Source organism: Rhinolophus sinicus, chromosome 17 (assembly GCF_057876585.1).
Source record: "Rhinolophus sinicus isolate RSI-liver-muscle chromosome 17, RSI-T2T, whole genome shotgun sequence".
Classification (NCBI taxonomy): Eukaryota; Metazoa; Chordata; class Mammalia; order Chiroptera; family Rhinolophidae; genus Rhinolophus; species Rhinolophus sinicus.
The window spans coordinates 187,990,957-188,007,112 of NC_142517.1; the positions used below are offsets into that span (position 1 = coordinate 187,990,957).

At 37.5% G+C, this 16,156-nt stretch overlaps 1 long non-coding RNA gene across 1 annotated transcript; it reads left to right on the forward strand.

Annotated features, from left to right (window-relative positions):
* The first annotated feature begins 328 nt into the window (after positions 1 to 328).
* Positions 329 to 15,276, forward strand: LOC148754897 (uncharacterized). The gene is made up of 3 exons (XR_016019652.1): positions 329 to 438; positions 1,670 to 1,785; positions 10,919 to 15,276. It is a non-coding gene; the product is annotated as an uncharacterized LOC148754897 (long non-coding RNA).
* The last annotated feature ends 880 nt before the right edge of the window (positions 15,277 to 16,156 follow it).

Consider the following 16,156-nt stretch of genomic DNA (forward strand, 5'->3'; position numbering starts at 1 on the left):
TACCCATTTGTGTCATCTGAGAGATAGGGTTGTCAGAGGCACCAAGAGCTGCTGGCATTCAAAATGTTTCAGCCTGTGAAGTGATAAAACCCTGTGCTTTTCTCTACTTCATAAATCAACCTCACAGATAAGAAATCTAGCAAGTATAATAGCATTTTTTATTTGTTCTCTGATACTGCTTTTAAAGGGAGAGTCTAAGGAAGTGAGGAGTAGGTTTTGGAATGCAATTTAAATAAAAACCTGGTGGTGAAGGCTGAAAAGTCTTTTATTATTACTCAATCGCAAAACCTATCACCTCGGCCTGGCATGCTGTACTCAGGACACACGTGTCTTCTGCTAAGAGTTCTGTGTTACAGCGAAACAGACAACAGAGGTGTCCCTTAATCTCACACAAGATTTGCAGCAATGCTTTCCAGATCCTGCTGCCTGGAGCTCCTGGTATGCTTTATCTCTGTGTTTGGGACATTTTTTTGGTTTTGAATTTTTGTTTGGATATCTTTTCTAGGTAGAACTTTTCAACTACTAGTTTTGTGTCTTGTTAATATTTCCTATGAGTATTATTTATATGTACTGTATCTGATGCCAGGGATAGTAAAAAGTACAAAAAGATGCATCCTCAAATTATGTTGTTTGTACCTATCTATTAATAATGGAAGATTATATAAACATTTGATGTTAACTTTCCTTACTGGGAGAAATTCGCCAGGAAGATAGCATAATTGAGGGTAAGTTTTTAGTGAGCATATTTTGCCTTTTGTTGATCTCTGGAATAATAAATAATAGTTATAGGTGAGTTTATTTGTTTACATCATTGATTTGAAATTTTTTTGTTGGTTTTTTAAGCTGAGAATCCTTTCTCAAAGGACACTTACACAGAAATGCAGTATGGAAAATAGAAAAATGCAGAGTTGTTCTGGTTGAGGAGATGGTTTTGGGGCTTTTCCTGGCTTGCCTATACTTCCTTTCCCACCTGGCTAACTCTTTCGTGCACTGCTTCACAACCATGCACACTTTGGGAAGCACGATTTGAAAACCACTGGTCTATATAATTAGTGGTAGAAAGTAAAATACAAAAAAATTGAACATTTAGGAGAAATGCCATGTATATAACACAGCTTCTTTTAGGTCTGATATGGTAAATGTCATAAATTATTTCACATGGAGTGATTTTTTTAATGCAATGCAGAACTTACTAGAAATCAATAACTTTAGATATGCCGAATGCTTGTTGTTTTTCACAGCCAAGACCCAATTTGTTCCATTTTTGAGGAATTTTTATGGGATAAATGTTTTTACTGTATTTTAGCTAGATAACAGTATAGAAAAAGAAAATCATAGCATTCAATCAGATATAAATTTAATGCAAAGAGCTGTTTTCAAGGGAATTCTTGAGATAGTTTTAAAATTTATGGCCCAAGGATTATTCATCTGAACCTACTTTTGCCTGTTCAGAGAGAGAGAAGCGGTAAAACTTGAAAATGCAAATCTTATGTGGTAGAAGGAATTTAAATGTTTCATACTTAAATTTATAAGTACATATTCTAAATTAACTTATTTTGTAATTTTATTTTGTGTTAATATTGGTATCCTGAAAAGGAAACCAAAAACATTTTACAGAAACCAAATAAGAAAAAAAAAATCCTTATCCAAAAATCATTTTCTATTTCAGTCACTGAAGCTATCTTTGGATTGAACACACATGGTATCCCCTCCTCCCTCCATCTTCTCTGTTACAAGTGGAGGAAATGCACAGACCAAGCCTTCTGGAGTCTGGCAGGCACTCATGTGAGTTTTTATTTTCTTTGTGACTTTTACATCACACACCAGGATCAGATTACTTCAAGTGTTTCAGATCTCTGTACTTACATTGACACATGCTTTGCACTGATCGTAATTTGAAGGCTGTTCTGTAAATGGAATTCTCAATACTATTAAGAGCATCTGTAAAGAAAACATGAAATAACATGGATGAAGGACCGTCTCATTAGTTAACTGCCACATCCTGGAAGGGAACCCTAAGATCAGGTAGCCCCACTTTATTTTGCAAGTGAAGAAATTAAGGTCTAGAGATCTCTTGCCTACCTGGGAACAAATGATGATGGTCTACAGTATCTTAGGCTGCAGGTGACCCTAGCCTTGCCCTCCCTGTTCACCAAAAAGTGAGGCGTGCTACTCCACAAATCTGTCCACTTTTTACGTAAAAAGGAAATGGCTTTACGAAACAACTAGGATAAAAAAAAAAACAACTCTATGTAGAATATAAACTGAATTTTGTTAATATATTCTAGTCATATGCACACACATGTATTCATGCACATATAAAAAGTGACTCAAAATCTGTCCATTCATTCATTGAGCAAATATTGATTGAGCTCTTACTATATGGCCCTGGCATGATTGCAGGCCCTGGAAATATAGCAGTGAACAAAACAGATAAAAGTCCCCACCATGCAGAGCTCAATTTCTAGTGGCATTCACCAAATTGGTAATAGCAGATATCTTTGAGTACTTGACTTCTTAGTGCTTATAGTTATTTTCTTTCTACTTGTTGATATTCCCTAAATTTCTAAAGAGGAGCATATGTTATTCTTATAATCAGAAAATAATTATTAATACAACTTCTTTTGAGGGTTACTACCACAAGCATCACTACAAAGGCTAGCATTTCTGAGCACTTACCAGGCACTGAGTGTTTATTTACACTTGTCACTATGGAGAAGAGAAAGCTCTGGAGCCTTTCCTAGTTCCTTTTTCTTTTGGGGAAATTAGTTTATTTTTTGATCTTCAGTTTCCTCATCAGATAAATAGGGGTTATAATACGTTCTTCATAGGGTATTTTCATGATTTAAATAAGGAAAGGTAGGCAATATAATTACTGAATTATTATTGAGGACCCACACTTTCAATTTGTTTCATTGATCTTCCAAATTTGCTTTTCATTTAGTTTGAGACTTTCATTTAGTTTTAAAAGCTCACAACAGAGCTTTTTGTTACCTAAAACTGAAATAATCAGTTTTCACATCGAGAAAAAGTAAAATCTAAAAGAATGCCATCGACCACTGAGCTCATATGATTTATATTATCTAGACTTAAAATTCTCAAAACTACAAATTTAGGAAATATCTCTTGAATTTCTACCACGTACCAGGCTTTTCTTCTAGAGAGGTTTATAGTTAAGTCATCATAAAATAGCTATTCATATCTATTAATGTATTCATTAATTTGCTACACACACACACACACACACACACACACACACACCACCCAAGCTTTGAGTGCCCATTAGGTCTCAGGCACCGTGCTGAGTACTGAGGACGATTGGGGGTTCCCAATGTCAAGAGAGGGACAAGCACACTGGCGCCTTGTTCTGTAATTGGGCTAAACACAGAGGAAAGCATACTGAAGATTTCCCAGGGGAGGTGAGATGAGAGTTGGCTCCTGAAGGAGAAGTAGGGAATTTTCAGGGAATTAAGTGGGTTGCAGGCTTTGGGGGAATGATATCCCAAGTCTAGGGAAGAGCATATGCAAAGGCACATGGGTGTGAAGCTTATGGGGGTCAGTATGAGTGGCAGGTGTAAGAGAAACTTGGGGGAGAGTGGGCAGAGGTAGGTTGGTCTGAGTTCATTAAAGAGATTGCGTTCATTTGCAGGTATCAGGGATTGATACACACTTTATAAAGCTCAGTCCAGTGGTTGTGAAGAACGGATTGTGGGTGAGACCAGAAGCAAGAATCTACCTCAGTCATTCAGGTCCAGATGATAAGATTGATCGTGATTCAGTCTTAAGGAAAATTTAATGCATTTCAAAAAAGGTAGAACAATTACAGAATTCTCTGACCCGTGATATAATAAAACTGGTCATACTTAATACAAAGATAAAAAAAAAATATTTACCATCGTGAAAAATGTTTTAAATTCTTCTAAACGTCATGTGGTCAAAGAGGAAATCAAAACTGAAATTAAACGCTATTTAGAGGCTTAAAAATAAGGAAAGAATTACTGAATACCAATGCCAAAATTAATTTGGCTAAAAATCAGAATAGCAGTAGAATTGGGAAATGAAACGAAAAACTGACTTTTTGGAAAGAAAAGTAAATTTAAACAAACAAGAGAAGAAGAAAAATATAAAACATTAGAAATGAGAAAGGATTTATATTTACAGGTACAGAATAAATCTTAAAATAAAAAAACTATGTACAATTTTATGCCAACAAATTTAGAAACAGATGAAATAGAAAATAGAAATAATAAAAATATACTTAACAATTGAAAGACTGATAACTACAGATTTTTTTTTATAAAAAGAAAAACTGTCCTCAAAGATAAGCAATCACAAGTAGGGATAGTTTTATAGGTGAATTCCTTTAAACAATCAAGAAATGGGAATCCCTATGTTACTCAACTATTGGAAAAACTTAGACACTTCCCAATTTATTTTAGAAGGCTAGTATAACTGCAATACCAAATCTTGATAATATTTTATTGAAGGCATTATTATTATTATTGTTATTGAGAGAAAAGCAGTTAAATTCTGAGTTGAGACTTTGAGGGAAATTCGTATAATTGGCCAGGAAAGTCCTTGAATATGGTTCTGTTCCAGCATCAACTCAAAAGTCTGAAGTCTGAAGTCTCATCTAAATACCATTTAAATATCTCTCTATGTCATGTATATACCAGGAGTGCCAAAAAAATGTATCATCTTTTGTTATTGGTATATAATGAGTATTACAATTTTAATACAGTTTTTTTCCTTTCTTAAAGTGTGCATACATTTTTTGGCACCCTCTCTCTATATAATCTTATTTAGGATTAAAGGAAAGATACTACATTAAATATTAGCAAAAATTTTCAAGGACATATTAAAGAATAATGTTCCATAATATAGATTTATTCAGGAATTCAAAAATTGTTCAACAGCTAATTAATATTGTAAAAGAGAGAAAAAAAGACATAGAACCATTAGATTCTCCAATACATTGGTAAAATTCATCAGCTGTTCTGATTTAAAAAATAATACTTGATCTAGAAAGAGAGGAAACATTCTAAAATGTCAGAATAGCAAATTTCATATGAAAAAAGTGATAAACAAAAGAAATCCCTGTTAAAATAAGAAAAAAGTCAAGAACACTTCTATATCACCACTATGATTTAAGACTGAAGCAGAGAAATGACACATAGGGCATCAGGGCCACCACCATCGCCTCAACCCTGTGGCAGACACGGCTGCGTCTCCTTGACAGACCTTGTCAAGATAGCCCTCCAGGAAGTGAGTATCAGTCCACTGGAGCTGGCAAATAATAATTACATTGAAACTTATGGGCTGTTATTATTTTGGAATTCTAATCTACAAAAATAAATAAAAATAAGAGGTATAAATATTAGAAAGGAAGAGATTTACAATGATCTGATTGCCTAGCTAGATAATTCATAAAGATCATCTTCAAGATGGCTGGATTTGGGATGATTGTTCGAGAACCAATAACTTCCCTTTATATCAGTGGTTTTCAAACTTCAGCTTGGATCAGATTTACCTCAATGACCCATTAAACAGATTGCTGGGCCTTGGTCCCAGAGTACTAAATGATGGCCTGAGACTTGCCAGGCAATACTGATACTTTTAATCCAAGAACTATACTTTGAGGACCACTGCTTATACCAATAATAATCAGTTAGAATACATAATTTTAAACATCTGTATAGTGCCTAAAGTAAGCTAAACAACTAATGTGCAAGACTTTATAAAGTTTTAGTGAAAGACGTTAATGACAGTAAAAATAAATGGAGAGATCTATTTCCTTTATTCCTGTATATTCTTGGGTGGCAATGTTTAATATCTTAATGATGTAAATTCTACCCCAAATGAATCTATAAATTTAAAATAATTCCAATCAAAATTCCAAATGTTTCCTGAATTTGATAAACTGATAAAATTAATCTGTAAGAATAAATGCAATGTGGGGTACTTGAGGAACAGAGAGAGTGATAGTGGACCAGACTAGGGTCAGATCTATAGGATTTTAGTGTATGATAAAGATAATGTTTTAACTCAACAAGGAAATTTTAAGTTATTTAATACACAGTGCAGGATCCATTGAATATATTTTGGAAAAATATATATACGTTTATATCATAAACAAAAATAATATCAGGATGTTAAGCATGAATGATTAATTATTAAGACAAGACTAGTAAGAGAAATTATGGAAAATTTTGGGCAGTCTTGAGATTGAAAGACATTTTAAAGCATGATTACAAGGTCAAAATCATGGCAATATGTCTATAATTTAGTATGATCATATTTTTGTAAATAATAATAGTAAAAGATAATAGCAAAAAATAGCAGAATAACACAGTGGGGAAGGTTGTATATCAAAGTTTTAACGGTGTTTTTCTGGGAACAGGGATAAATTATGGGAGGGGTTTAATTTTTTACTTCCTATAACAGGATAGGGATCTGAATGGCAATAGGGAGTGAAAATTGGGGACAGATACATGACATAATTTGCTCGGTAAAATTGACAGGAATTGGTGGCTGAATGAATGTGGGAGGGAGACGAAGGTGTAGGAAGTAATGGGGAAGAAGATGCCTGGGCCTGGAGGTGGAAGGGGAGTTTGTTTTTAATGCACTGAGTTTCAGGTTTCTGTAAGATGTCTGGATGGAGACGTCTTGTAGGCAGTTGGAACTCCCTCCAAAACACTTGGAAGTGCAGGAGTCTGACACTGGAGGTTGGCTTTGGAGGCCTGGGCTTGGAATGGAGGGAGTTGGAGAGAACGGTCCTTGAATTGCAGCTCCTGGAGCGGAGATGACCTGAAAGACATATCTGTCAAGATGTCTTTCTGACAAGGCTTGTGGATCAAGCAGAATCCAGTGAAAGGCAACAGGTCATAAACTAGAAATGCTAGACTGGAGCCAAAGAGTTCCACATAGTGGGGGAAAGAAGCTTAAGGAGATTTCCCAGCTGTGGGGGAGTAGTAATGAGCAATTTTACAAGTATTGGTATCCGAGAGCAGAAACACAATGTGAGTCAAATATATCATCTTAAAAGTCTAGCAGCCACATTTTTAAAAGGAAAAAGAAACAAGTAAAATTATTTTAATAATGTTTTTCATTTAATCCAATATATCAAAATATTATTTAACATGCAATCAAAGTAATTATTGAGATACTTTTCTATTCTTACAAAGTCTTAGAAATTCCATGTCTTTTTGTACACTTGCAACACATCTCAGTTCGGAATAGCCATCTTTCAAATGCTCAATAGCCACCTGAGGATGGTGGCTACCAACCATATTGACAACTCAGTTTTAGAGACTACTGGGAGGGGGAGGTCTTCAGGGTGCTGAACAAGCCCAACTTTTGATTATACATCTGGAAGTCAAGGTCACTATTTGGGATAGGATAGAGATTTAGTCATCAGTGTTGGATGTGAGCAAAAACCATGTCCATCTATTAGATTGTCTAACTAGAGTAAGTGAAGAGACAATTCAGCTAAGTAACAGACCTCCTGGGGGACATAATCACTTAAATAACAGAGGAGGAAGAGACACCTACAAGAAAGAATGAGAAGGGAAAGCCAAAAAACCATGAGTTACCAATAGTATAAAGGCCAAGAAAGGTGAGTTGCAGAATCTAGAGACAAGCCAATACTTCAGTACTGGAAGCCACAAGGAGATCAACCAACTACGGGCTAAAAAGTAGCCTCTATTTTTTTTATGATTAACTTGATTATTGAAGACTTCACAAGCGCAGTTTAAATGTGGCTGTGGGGGTCAAAATCAAACTGCACAGGATTGACCAGTGAGTGTTAAGGTGAAGAGAAAACATAAAAGAGGCCACTTTTTCAAGATCCTGAATTTGAAGGGGAGATGAGAGAGCCGTGGCTAGAACAACACATAAAATCAAATTGTTTTTCACAGGAAGAAAGATTTCACAATGTATATATGGGTCAGGGAGGAGGAAGCAGGGGAAACGATGAGGTTAAGGATTCAGGAAGTAGAAATCCAGGTGGTATCTAATATAACAAAATCCCTCTCAGAGGGAACCTGTTCCCTTAGCCACCCAGCGTCCATTCACCCTTCTTCTGGCAAACCATCTCCCCCTAATTTTAGTCAATGAAATGCTAGTAATGTTAATTCCAACTCTCCTATTTCCATGGGGTACATGTAGCCCAGGCCTAGCCAATCAATGAGTGCATCATTGCCCTTCCAGACATGGGCACATAACCAAAGTCAAGCAAAGAATATGGCAATGAAACTTGAATCAAAGACTCTTGGCTCCAATTATCAGGGAAGAAAACTAATTATTTTCCTGTTGGACTTGAACTTGGACTGGAGCAGCAGTTACTCTCTTGTTAGGGTGTGTAGCTTGAGAATGAAACCAACACACCAAGGAGAGCAGAGATGAACTTGGAAATGGAGAGAAACCACATTCTAGTGACAGTGTCTAGGCCCGGGGCAAGCTAGTCTTCCCTTGGGTAATTATATAAGATAATGTTTCTTTGAGTTTTCTGTCACAAACAACTGAAATATTGCTACCTGATACAATCCCTGAAGTAGAGACAATGGATAGGGGAAGATGCACAGGTGAAGGAATTAGCTTTAGCAAGAAACCCATCCCTCGTTCCCTGAGAGAAAGAATAGAAGGATGTGATGGTGGGTATGGGGAACAGTGAACATCTGAGGGCTTCTGTTTTCTTTATGAAGTTGGGGACAACATTACTCAGAGTGAGTGGTGAGGAGGTGGTGAAGTAGAACCCTTGAGGGGTGGTGAACATTTGGAATTGTTACCACAGGAAGTGAGAGAGGAAACCAGTCACAAACTTTGGAAAGAACTGCCAAACAACTTTGCATCTCCAATATATCTTGTGATAACAAATTTCAATTAAATAAAGTTTATATGCATGCTGCTCACTTGGAGGCAAGGATTTACATGCAAGCAAGCCTTAAGCTCAGGACTTACTTGTATTTATTATGTTGAAGGGACGATGCCTTGAGCAAAATAAAACTAGTTTCAAATTTAATGTCAGCTGATGACCAAAAAACTCAGGAAATTGGGAGTAAGTGGTAAGTGTGCTTGAGACGTGTTTGTGACTAGAAATACAGCCAGCTCTTTAGCTTTTGCTAAGCAGATCCTCGGCAAAACGAGTTAGGGACTTATCAGTGGATTTCATTGGTTTAAACATATGTAGCAGGATCATTTATGGCAATATTTCTTTCATCCTTGTTTTTGCAGCAGTGGGAGAATTAAAAAAATGAAAAGGCAATGTATCCATGTCCATTTCTGTGTGTGTTCCAAGGTCTACACTCCTTTTACTCTCTTGAGAGATTTACCAGCGTCATTGTGTTTGAGGGGCCACCCTGAAGCCAACCCCCTTCAAGTCTTAGTATGAAAGGCCCATCAACACATTAATACCACCCAGGGAAATGGGAGAGTTGGAATCCACACTGCTAGCATTTCACGGACTAAAATCTGGGTGAAGTTGTTCTTCCAAAGCAGAATGGGTGCACTGGTTCACCAGGTGAAAGGCAAATGGATTCTGGGTGGCTCAGGGAATGGATTCCCTCTGAAAGGGACTCTGGTACAGTGAGTCCCACCTGAAACCCCGCTTCCTGCATCCTTCAGCCTCATCGTCTCTTCTGGCTCCTCCTCCATGATACGTTCTGGAATTTCCTTTGCCTTTGAAACCAATCTTGATTTCAGTGTTAGTCTAGCCATGGCACTCTCTTTTTCCTGGAGGGGGGTAGAGGCTGATGCCTGGAAAGGAAGTTGGGAGAGGCCTATCTGGAGTGGGGGTTTGGGGCCGTTTCCAGGTCTGCCCTTATCAGTTCCCTGAGGGTAGGGAATGGCTGCATAGTGTAACCAGGGAGACCAGACACCAGGCTTGGCAAAGATTTCTGTGTCCAGTGTTGACATGGAGTCCCATGTCTTCAAGTGGACCCAAAAGCCAAAGGCAAAAAGCATACATAGCAAGTGGTGGCCACGATGGCACTTCAGACTAGATATTCTGAACACTTCAGACCAATCCATGTTCAGGATAAAAACCTTAGAGGTTTCTGTCTGTCTCAAAGGGATGGCTTCTTCCCAAACTTAACTTAGTCTAAATTTCACACCAAGCTACAGTGACTTTATTTTGGTGTGGAAAAGGATGCTTGTTGCCCTTGAGAGTTGTGGGGTCAAGTCCTATCTGTTATTCATGAGTGATATTGAGTGCCAGGCACCACGCTAAACCACTCTGGGGGTTACGGTGCTGGATCCGGTCAGACCCCTCCTAGAGGAGTAAGAACACAACAAAAGCCTCTCCCGGAACATATACTGATTCACCGATCAATACATAATCCTAAGTCAAAGTACCTACGTCAGGTGAATGTGGGCTGTGCCTAAAAATGTATCACAGAATTGTACACCTGAAACCTATGTAACTTTACTAACAATTGTCACCCCAATAAACTTTCATTAACAACAAAACAAACAAACAAAATGTCACCTCCACATCATTTTTTTCCTCCTGTTTTTAACAGGTACAACCACGTCAAAGAACCTACATGTTGCTTTAAGTCTTTTGTTATTTAGTATTTCTTTATATTTTAAAAATGCTTAGTTTTCAGATAAGAGTTCAATGTTAGAGTATGGGAGAAGTCAGAAATACCTCTGCCCTCTGTCTAGAGAAGTACAACAAAGGGAGAGTAGAGATAACAGCCTGGAAATAATTTACAAAAGCATAATGCCCAACATTTTTTTTTTCCTTGTGGAAATTGGCCCATTTTTTTGTCGCGGTTCTTCTCAGATGCACCAAATGAATACAGAGAATCAGCAAACCAGGGGCTCTGCGGGTTCCCAGATGCTGCTCTTGGTGGAAGAGCGGTTCTGTAGCTGCTCTACCATCTGGCCCATCACATTCCTGTCAAATTATGTTTTGCAGTGTCATCTGATGAAGTTATGCAGCATAACACGGCAAGCTGTGATATAGTACCATGTGGAAAACGAATGTGTATCCCAGGTGATTCACTACCAGCCCTGCTTCCTCAAGGCTTCTTCTTCTTTTTTTCCTCCCTGCTGGTGGGAGAAAACTCAAGAAAGGAAGAAATGGCTGTATATATATATATATACACACATATATATACATTGGGCCCAAAGGTATGGACAAAGTAGTTTTAGATGCTTAAAGAAATAACGCAAGTTGCATATGGTCTCGTTTACGGAAGCATTTTGACTGTGAAATATGTTTTGCTTTAAACAATTCTTTAGTTTTTAACCAAATCAATATGTGTCATTTCCTACAGATACTGAGAATGCAACAAAATCTCTTTCAGCTGCCCATCATGTAGTTTGGCGATCCAGAAATAGATATTTTAGGCCAGTGGTCCTCAAAGTGTGGTCCCAGGTGAGTAGAATCAGTACCCATTGGGCACTTGTTAGAAATGCACATTCTCGGACCCCACCCTGACCCACTGAGTCACAAACCATGGAGGTGAAGCCCAGCGTTTTAACAAAACCTCCAGGTGATTCTGACACACACTAAATTTGAAAATCATCCCTTTAGGGAGAGAAAATTGGATTTTGAATGGACCATCTCCTGCTTCATGTTAAACTTATTAATATGAGGGTCGAAATTTGGGAAACCCAAAGATAACTTGAATTACTCATAGCACTGTTTTAGAGAAATAACTTGAGATAATACAGAATTTATACAGAATTTGATATAAAACAAGTAAAGTTAACAATCTAGACTTTAGCTGGGGGACGAAGGCTGCAACTAGATCCAGCAATAAAAATGTCACAGGCAGTCCTGGGCCTATGCTGGCTTTTGGAGATGCTGGAAGAAAGGGGAGTTAGTTTCCCCATATCCATTGACGAGTATTCATATAGTGCCAACTGTGAGATCCTTCCACCAACTTTGGGCCTACACAGTACTGTGAACTTACCCCTGATATTAAAATAGCTACAGTGATGTCATTGTAACAGAAAACTATGAAGATAATTTAAAAATAAGATAAGTCACTTTGTGTAATTAAAATAGAATTCTGTTAAGACCAGGTCTTTTGTGAAATTATTTTTGGTGCTTTGGAGACAATAGACCAAATACTCTTAAGTACATTATGAATTTCTGTTTAGAAGAGAGAAAGTCTTTCTCATCACCCAATAGTTTCTTTTTTAGCCACCCATTTACCAAATGTCTACTGCGCTGCAACTCAGAAGTCTGAAACTACGACATCTGTGCCTAATTTTTTTGTTTACAAACTGTGCTCAATAACTTGACAATAATACTCACCTTGTTTATCTGGGTCCATTTCAGGAATTTCTTGTAACGACAGATGGCAAGAGTGTCCTCCTGACTGGAAATGAACCAATATTTTAAGCAGAAGGTTGGGGGTCGGGGAACACAAAGGCAATTAAACAAAGTCATTTCACCAGTAGAGCAAGAATCTGAGGTGTTTAGGGAGACTCTGGAGTCTCTTGGGAGGATAAAAATAGAGAATATAGGGGTAGAGACTTCTTATACTGGTCACACTTCCAGGAATTTAGAGCTGTATCTCAGAAACTGAGAACAGTTCCTGAAACTAATACTGTGAGGACCTAGAACTTTCGAGGCATTATTTTAAGCGTGAACTGAATTCTTACTTCAAGAAAATGTAAATTTACTTGAATTTTGAAAGACAAAATTTGAAACTTTCAATGCTTAAATTTCTAATATCACTATGCTATACAAGTCTACAGATTAAATTTCTGACAAGTGCTATCTATTTAAACACCTCATCATACACATGTGTACGTGCATATAAAGAATTCAGTTAATATTTTAAAGAGTAGTAAATCAGCAACCTGTTGTTTCACATTGCAACTATTGTTCAAACTCAATATATATACAAATATATGTTCACTTCCAAAAAAATAAAGGGTTATGCTATAAGAAAACCTTATACAATTCTTAAAAAAGACATTCTTAGTCATGAGTGGTTGAGAACTATTTTAAAAAGCTACATGACAATTAAACTTAAATAGTACTTTCTCCCCTCTTCTAATGAATGAATTAAGGCACAAATTATTGGACAAATAAGTAACATTTTAAGAAGAGAGAAACTAAAACAAAAGGTGATTACATTAGTTCTTTAAAAATATGATAGCAATAGTGATAATTCTAGACTTGTGGAAACTAGAAAGGTTTCAAATATACTCAAGTAAGATTTGGTTTGAAAAGTTGTAGTCAGGGAAACCAGGTTAGAATTCTTAGTGTAGAAATGCCCCAAACTCTTCCTGAAGTCCTCAGGTGGGGGCAGAAGTGTTCAGTACCCCATCCCATCAACAGTGAAGCTGGAGAAACAATCTCTCTGCCTCCACGCCCGGTTCTTACCTTTCTTGGTTTTCTTGGAGAAGCATTTTAATCAAACATTCTGTATAAATTACTCAGCAGTTTTGGAAGAGGGAGAAGCTGAGTAATAACAGATTTCCAGATGTGGCCTTCCTAAGGAGATTGGATGTCTTGTCCTGACTGCCCAGCAATTGCATGCAAAACAGTGCTACTGTGTCTACACTGTGTTTTAAAGGCTCCCAGAAGTGCATTCATTAGTAATAAAGATGTTGAATAATTTAAGACCACTCCGGCATCTCTGTTTCCAAGGGCTATTTCCGTATTAATTTCGTGTGTAGGAGAGGCAAGTAAAACATCGTCAGCGCGCGTGGATACCAAGGGTAACCACAGAGATTAGGAAACAGTAAGAAGGGCTCCACATGCCAGGTAACAGCCACCTTCCTAACCATCCCCGAAAAGAGTGACCTAGGAATGCAATCTAACTTATTTAATTCTTTGAAAAATGCAGAGGTATGGCTGCACATTTTTAAACAGCACCAGATATAATGCAAGTCTTCAAAAGGATAATAATAATTTGTTACAAAGACACATTTCCTCTTAAGTTTTAAGTATAATCTGAAAACTGTACTTTTGAAGAGGCTCAGATTAAAAATAAACGTGTTCTAAAGCTAATAGTGCTGAAAAAACAAACCATGTCACATGAACCAAATGTATTAGAACTTGACCACTAATGTCTTTAAGCTGCCGAGGAGACAGGGAGTCAATTTTAACATTTCTTTCAAGGGTTAGAAGCCAAAGCACAGGCATACTACTCCATGAGCAGTACCTGGAGAGCCGGAATGGCTGGGAGTCCACGGTACCAATTAAGGTACCTAAAACAATTAACAGTACGTGGTCACTACTTCACTCCAGGATCCCATAAGGAAAATTTGCTTTGAAAAGTAAGCGTGATATCCAAGAATAGCCAATTTATTCCTTGCTTTTTGAAAAGTATCGGTATCACAATATTGGTTTCTTAAAAACTGAAACTTGGGACATATGAAAAAATGAAACTTGGGCATTTAAAAAAATGAAAATTGATTAGTAATGGGCAAAAATCGTGTCAAGTAGAGGGGGTAAAACAATCTATTATTTGCCTTTCTCTATGCAAATCTATTGATTTTCAGGGATCAGATGAGAATCTATACCTGAGTGCTGCAGACTGAAAGTTGAAATCATATTTGGAATTTTTATATTCCATTATATCTGCATCAAGATATATCTGAGGTTTTGGCACTAGAGGGAGGTTGGAATGTTTTTCCTGAATGCTGCCATGTTGAGATTTGAGCAGATCTCTGGCATTAATTATGTAGATCAAGAATCATGATAGTAAAAACCAGCAATAAAATAGAACAATAATATGCTGTAATAAAAGTTATGTGAGTGTGGTCTCTCTATCAAAATATCTTATGGCACTATACTAACCTTTTCACGTAAAGCAAGCACTTTATGGCTTCTCTTTGGCATATCTGATGGCCAGCATCATTCCTCTTGTGCTTTGGGCCATTATTAAGTAAAATAAAAGTGATTTGAACACAAGCACTGTGATACCACGACAGTTGATCTGATAACCAAGATGGCTACTAAGTGACTAATGGGCAAACAGCGTGGAGACACTACATAATGGGATGATTTGCCTCCCTGGAGATGGAATGGGATGGTTCCAGATTTCATCACACTGCTCAGAACAGTGCGCAATTTAAAGCTTATGAATTTCTGGAACTTTCCATTTAATATTTTCATACCACAGTTGACCACAGGTAACTGAAATGAAGGAAAAGGAAAACGTAGATAAAGGGGGACAGCTGTACTTTCTTCCTGGTGTAATTCCGTATCTTATATTAAGCTGGGACAAATGTGTGGTAGTAGATACAGGGATGAAAATCAATTTGCTCTACTCTCCTAGAGCACCCTGGTCATTCTACAGTGGTTCAAATATCTGATAGTTCATATTAATGCTGGAAAGTACACCCTGCTGGGGATGGGGCTCAATGTTTCCTACAATGTCCCTAAAAAGGAGAAACTCTGCCCACGTTTCTCTCTAGCCCCTTCCTAGGTCTCTACCTATTGGAGAAGCAGCTGATTATCTGACTGGCCAGGACTAGACATCCACTGGGAAGAGATTCACTAAGGGGCAGGGCCACTGTCTTGAAAGGTGATGTGTGTTCATGGTTGTCTTTTCTGTTCCAGCTTTTCCACCTGGTTCCTGCTGATAAGTGGTTGGCATATCTGATTCAGGGGGAATGGAACAGGAAGCTCTGCTTAGGTTTCTTGGTTTGAGTTACATCTTTCAATCTTGCTCCGTTTTACCAGGACGAAGCCCTGCAGGTGGAGAGGCAACTGCCATAGGCCCAGCGATGTATAGAGCATCCGGTGTCTTCCCATCCGGTTATTGTTCTTTGTACTCACATTGCTTTGATTGAGGTCCCCACAAGGAGAGGTGGGGAAGTAGTAGGATTAAAGCACAAAACCTTACGCAAAGTCCTTAACACAGACAGACGTTAAGATTTCTGCACAATAACACCAAATGAGGTGCTGACTTTGGAAACAAGCAAAAGTTAATCATGGTTTTGAATCATGATGGTGTAGAAGGTAGCAGCATCAAAAATTTCACTGAATTTTCAGAAAGTAAGTTATACTTTAAAAGCTATTTTAAAACTACAGAGGAAGCACAGATATCAGCAGTTTTTAACATGACTCCTGGGCTCTCAGAAGTTCCTAATTGGCTTTTGAAAAGAGTCCTATTAACTTGAAAATACATGAGCATATTGGTTTGACTACTACTGCTTTAATAAAAAGACTGTAATTTTA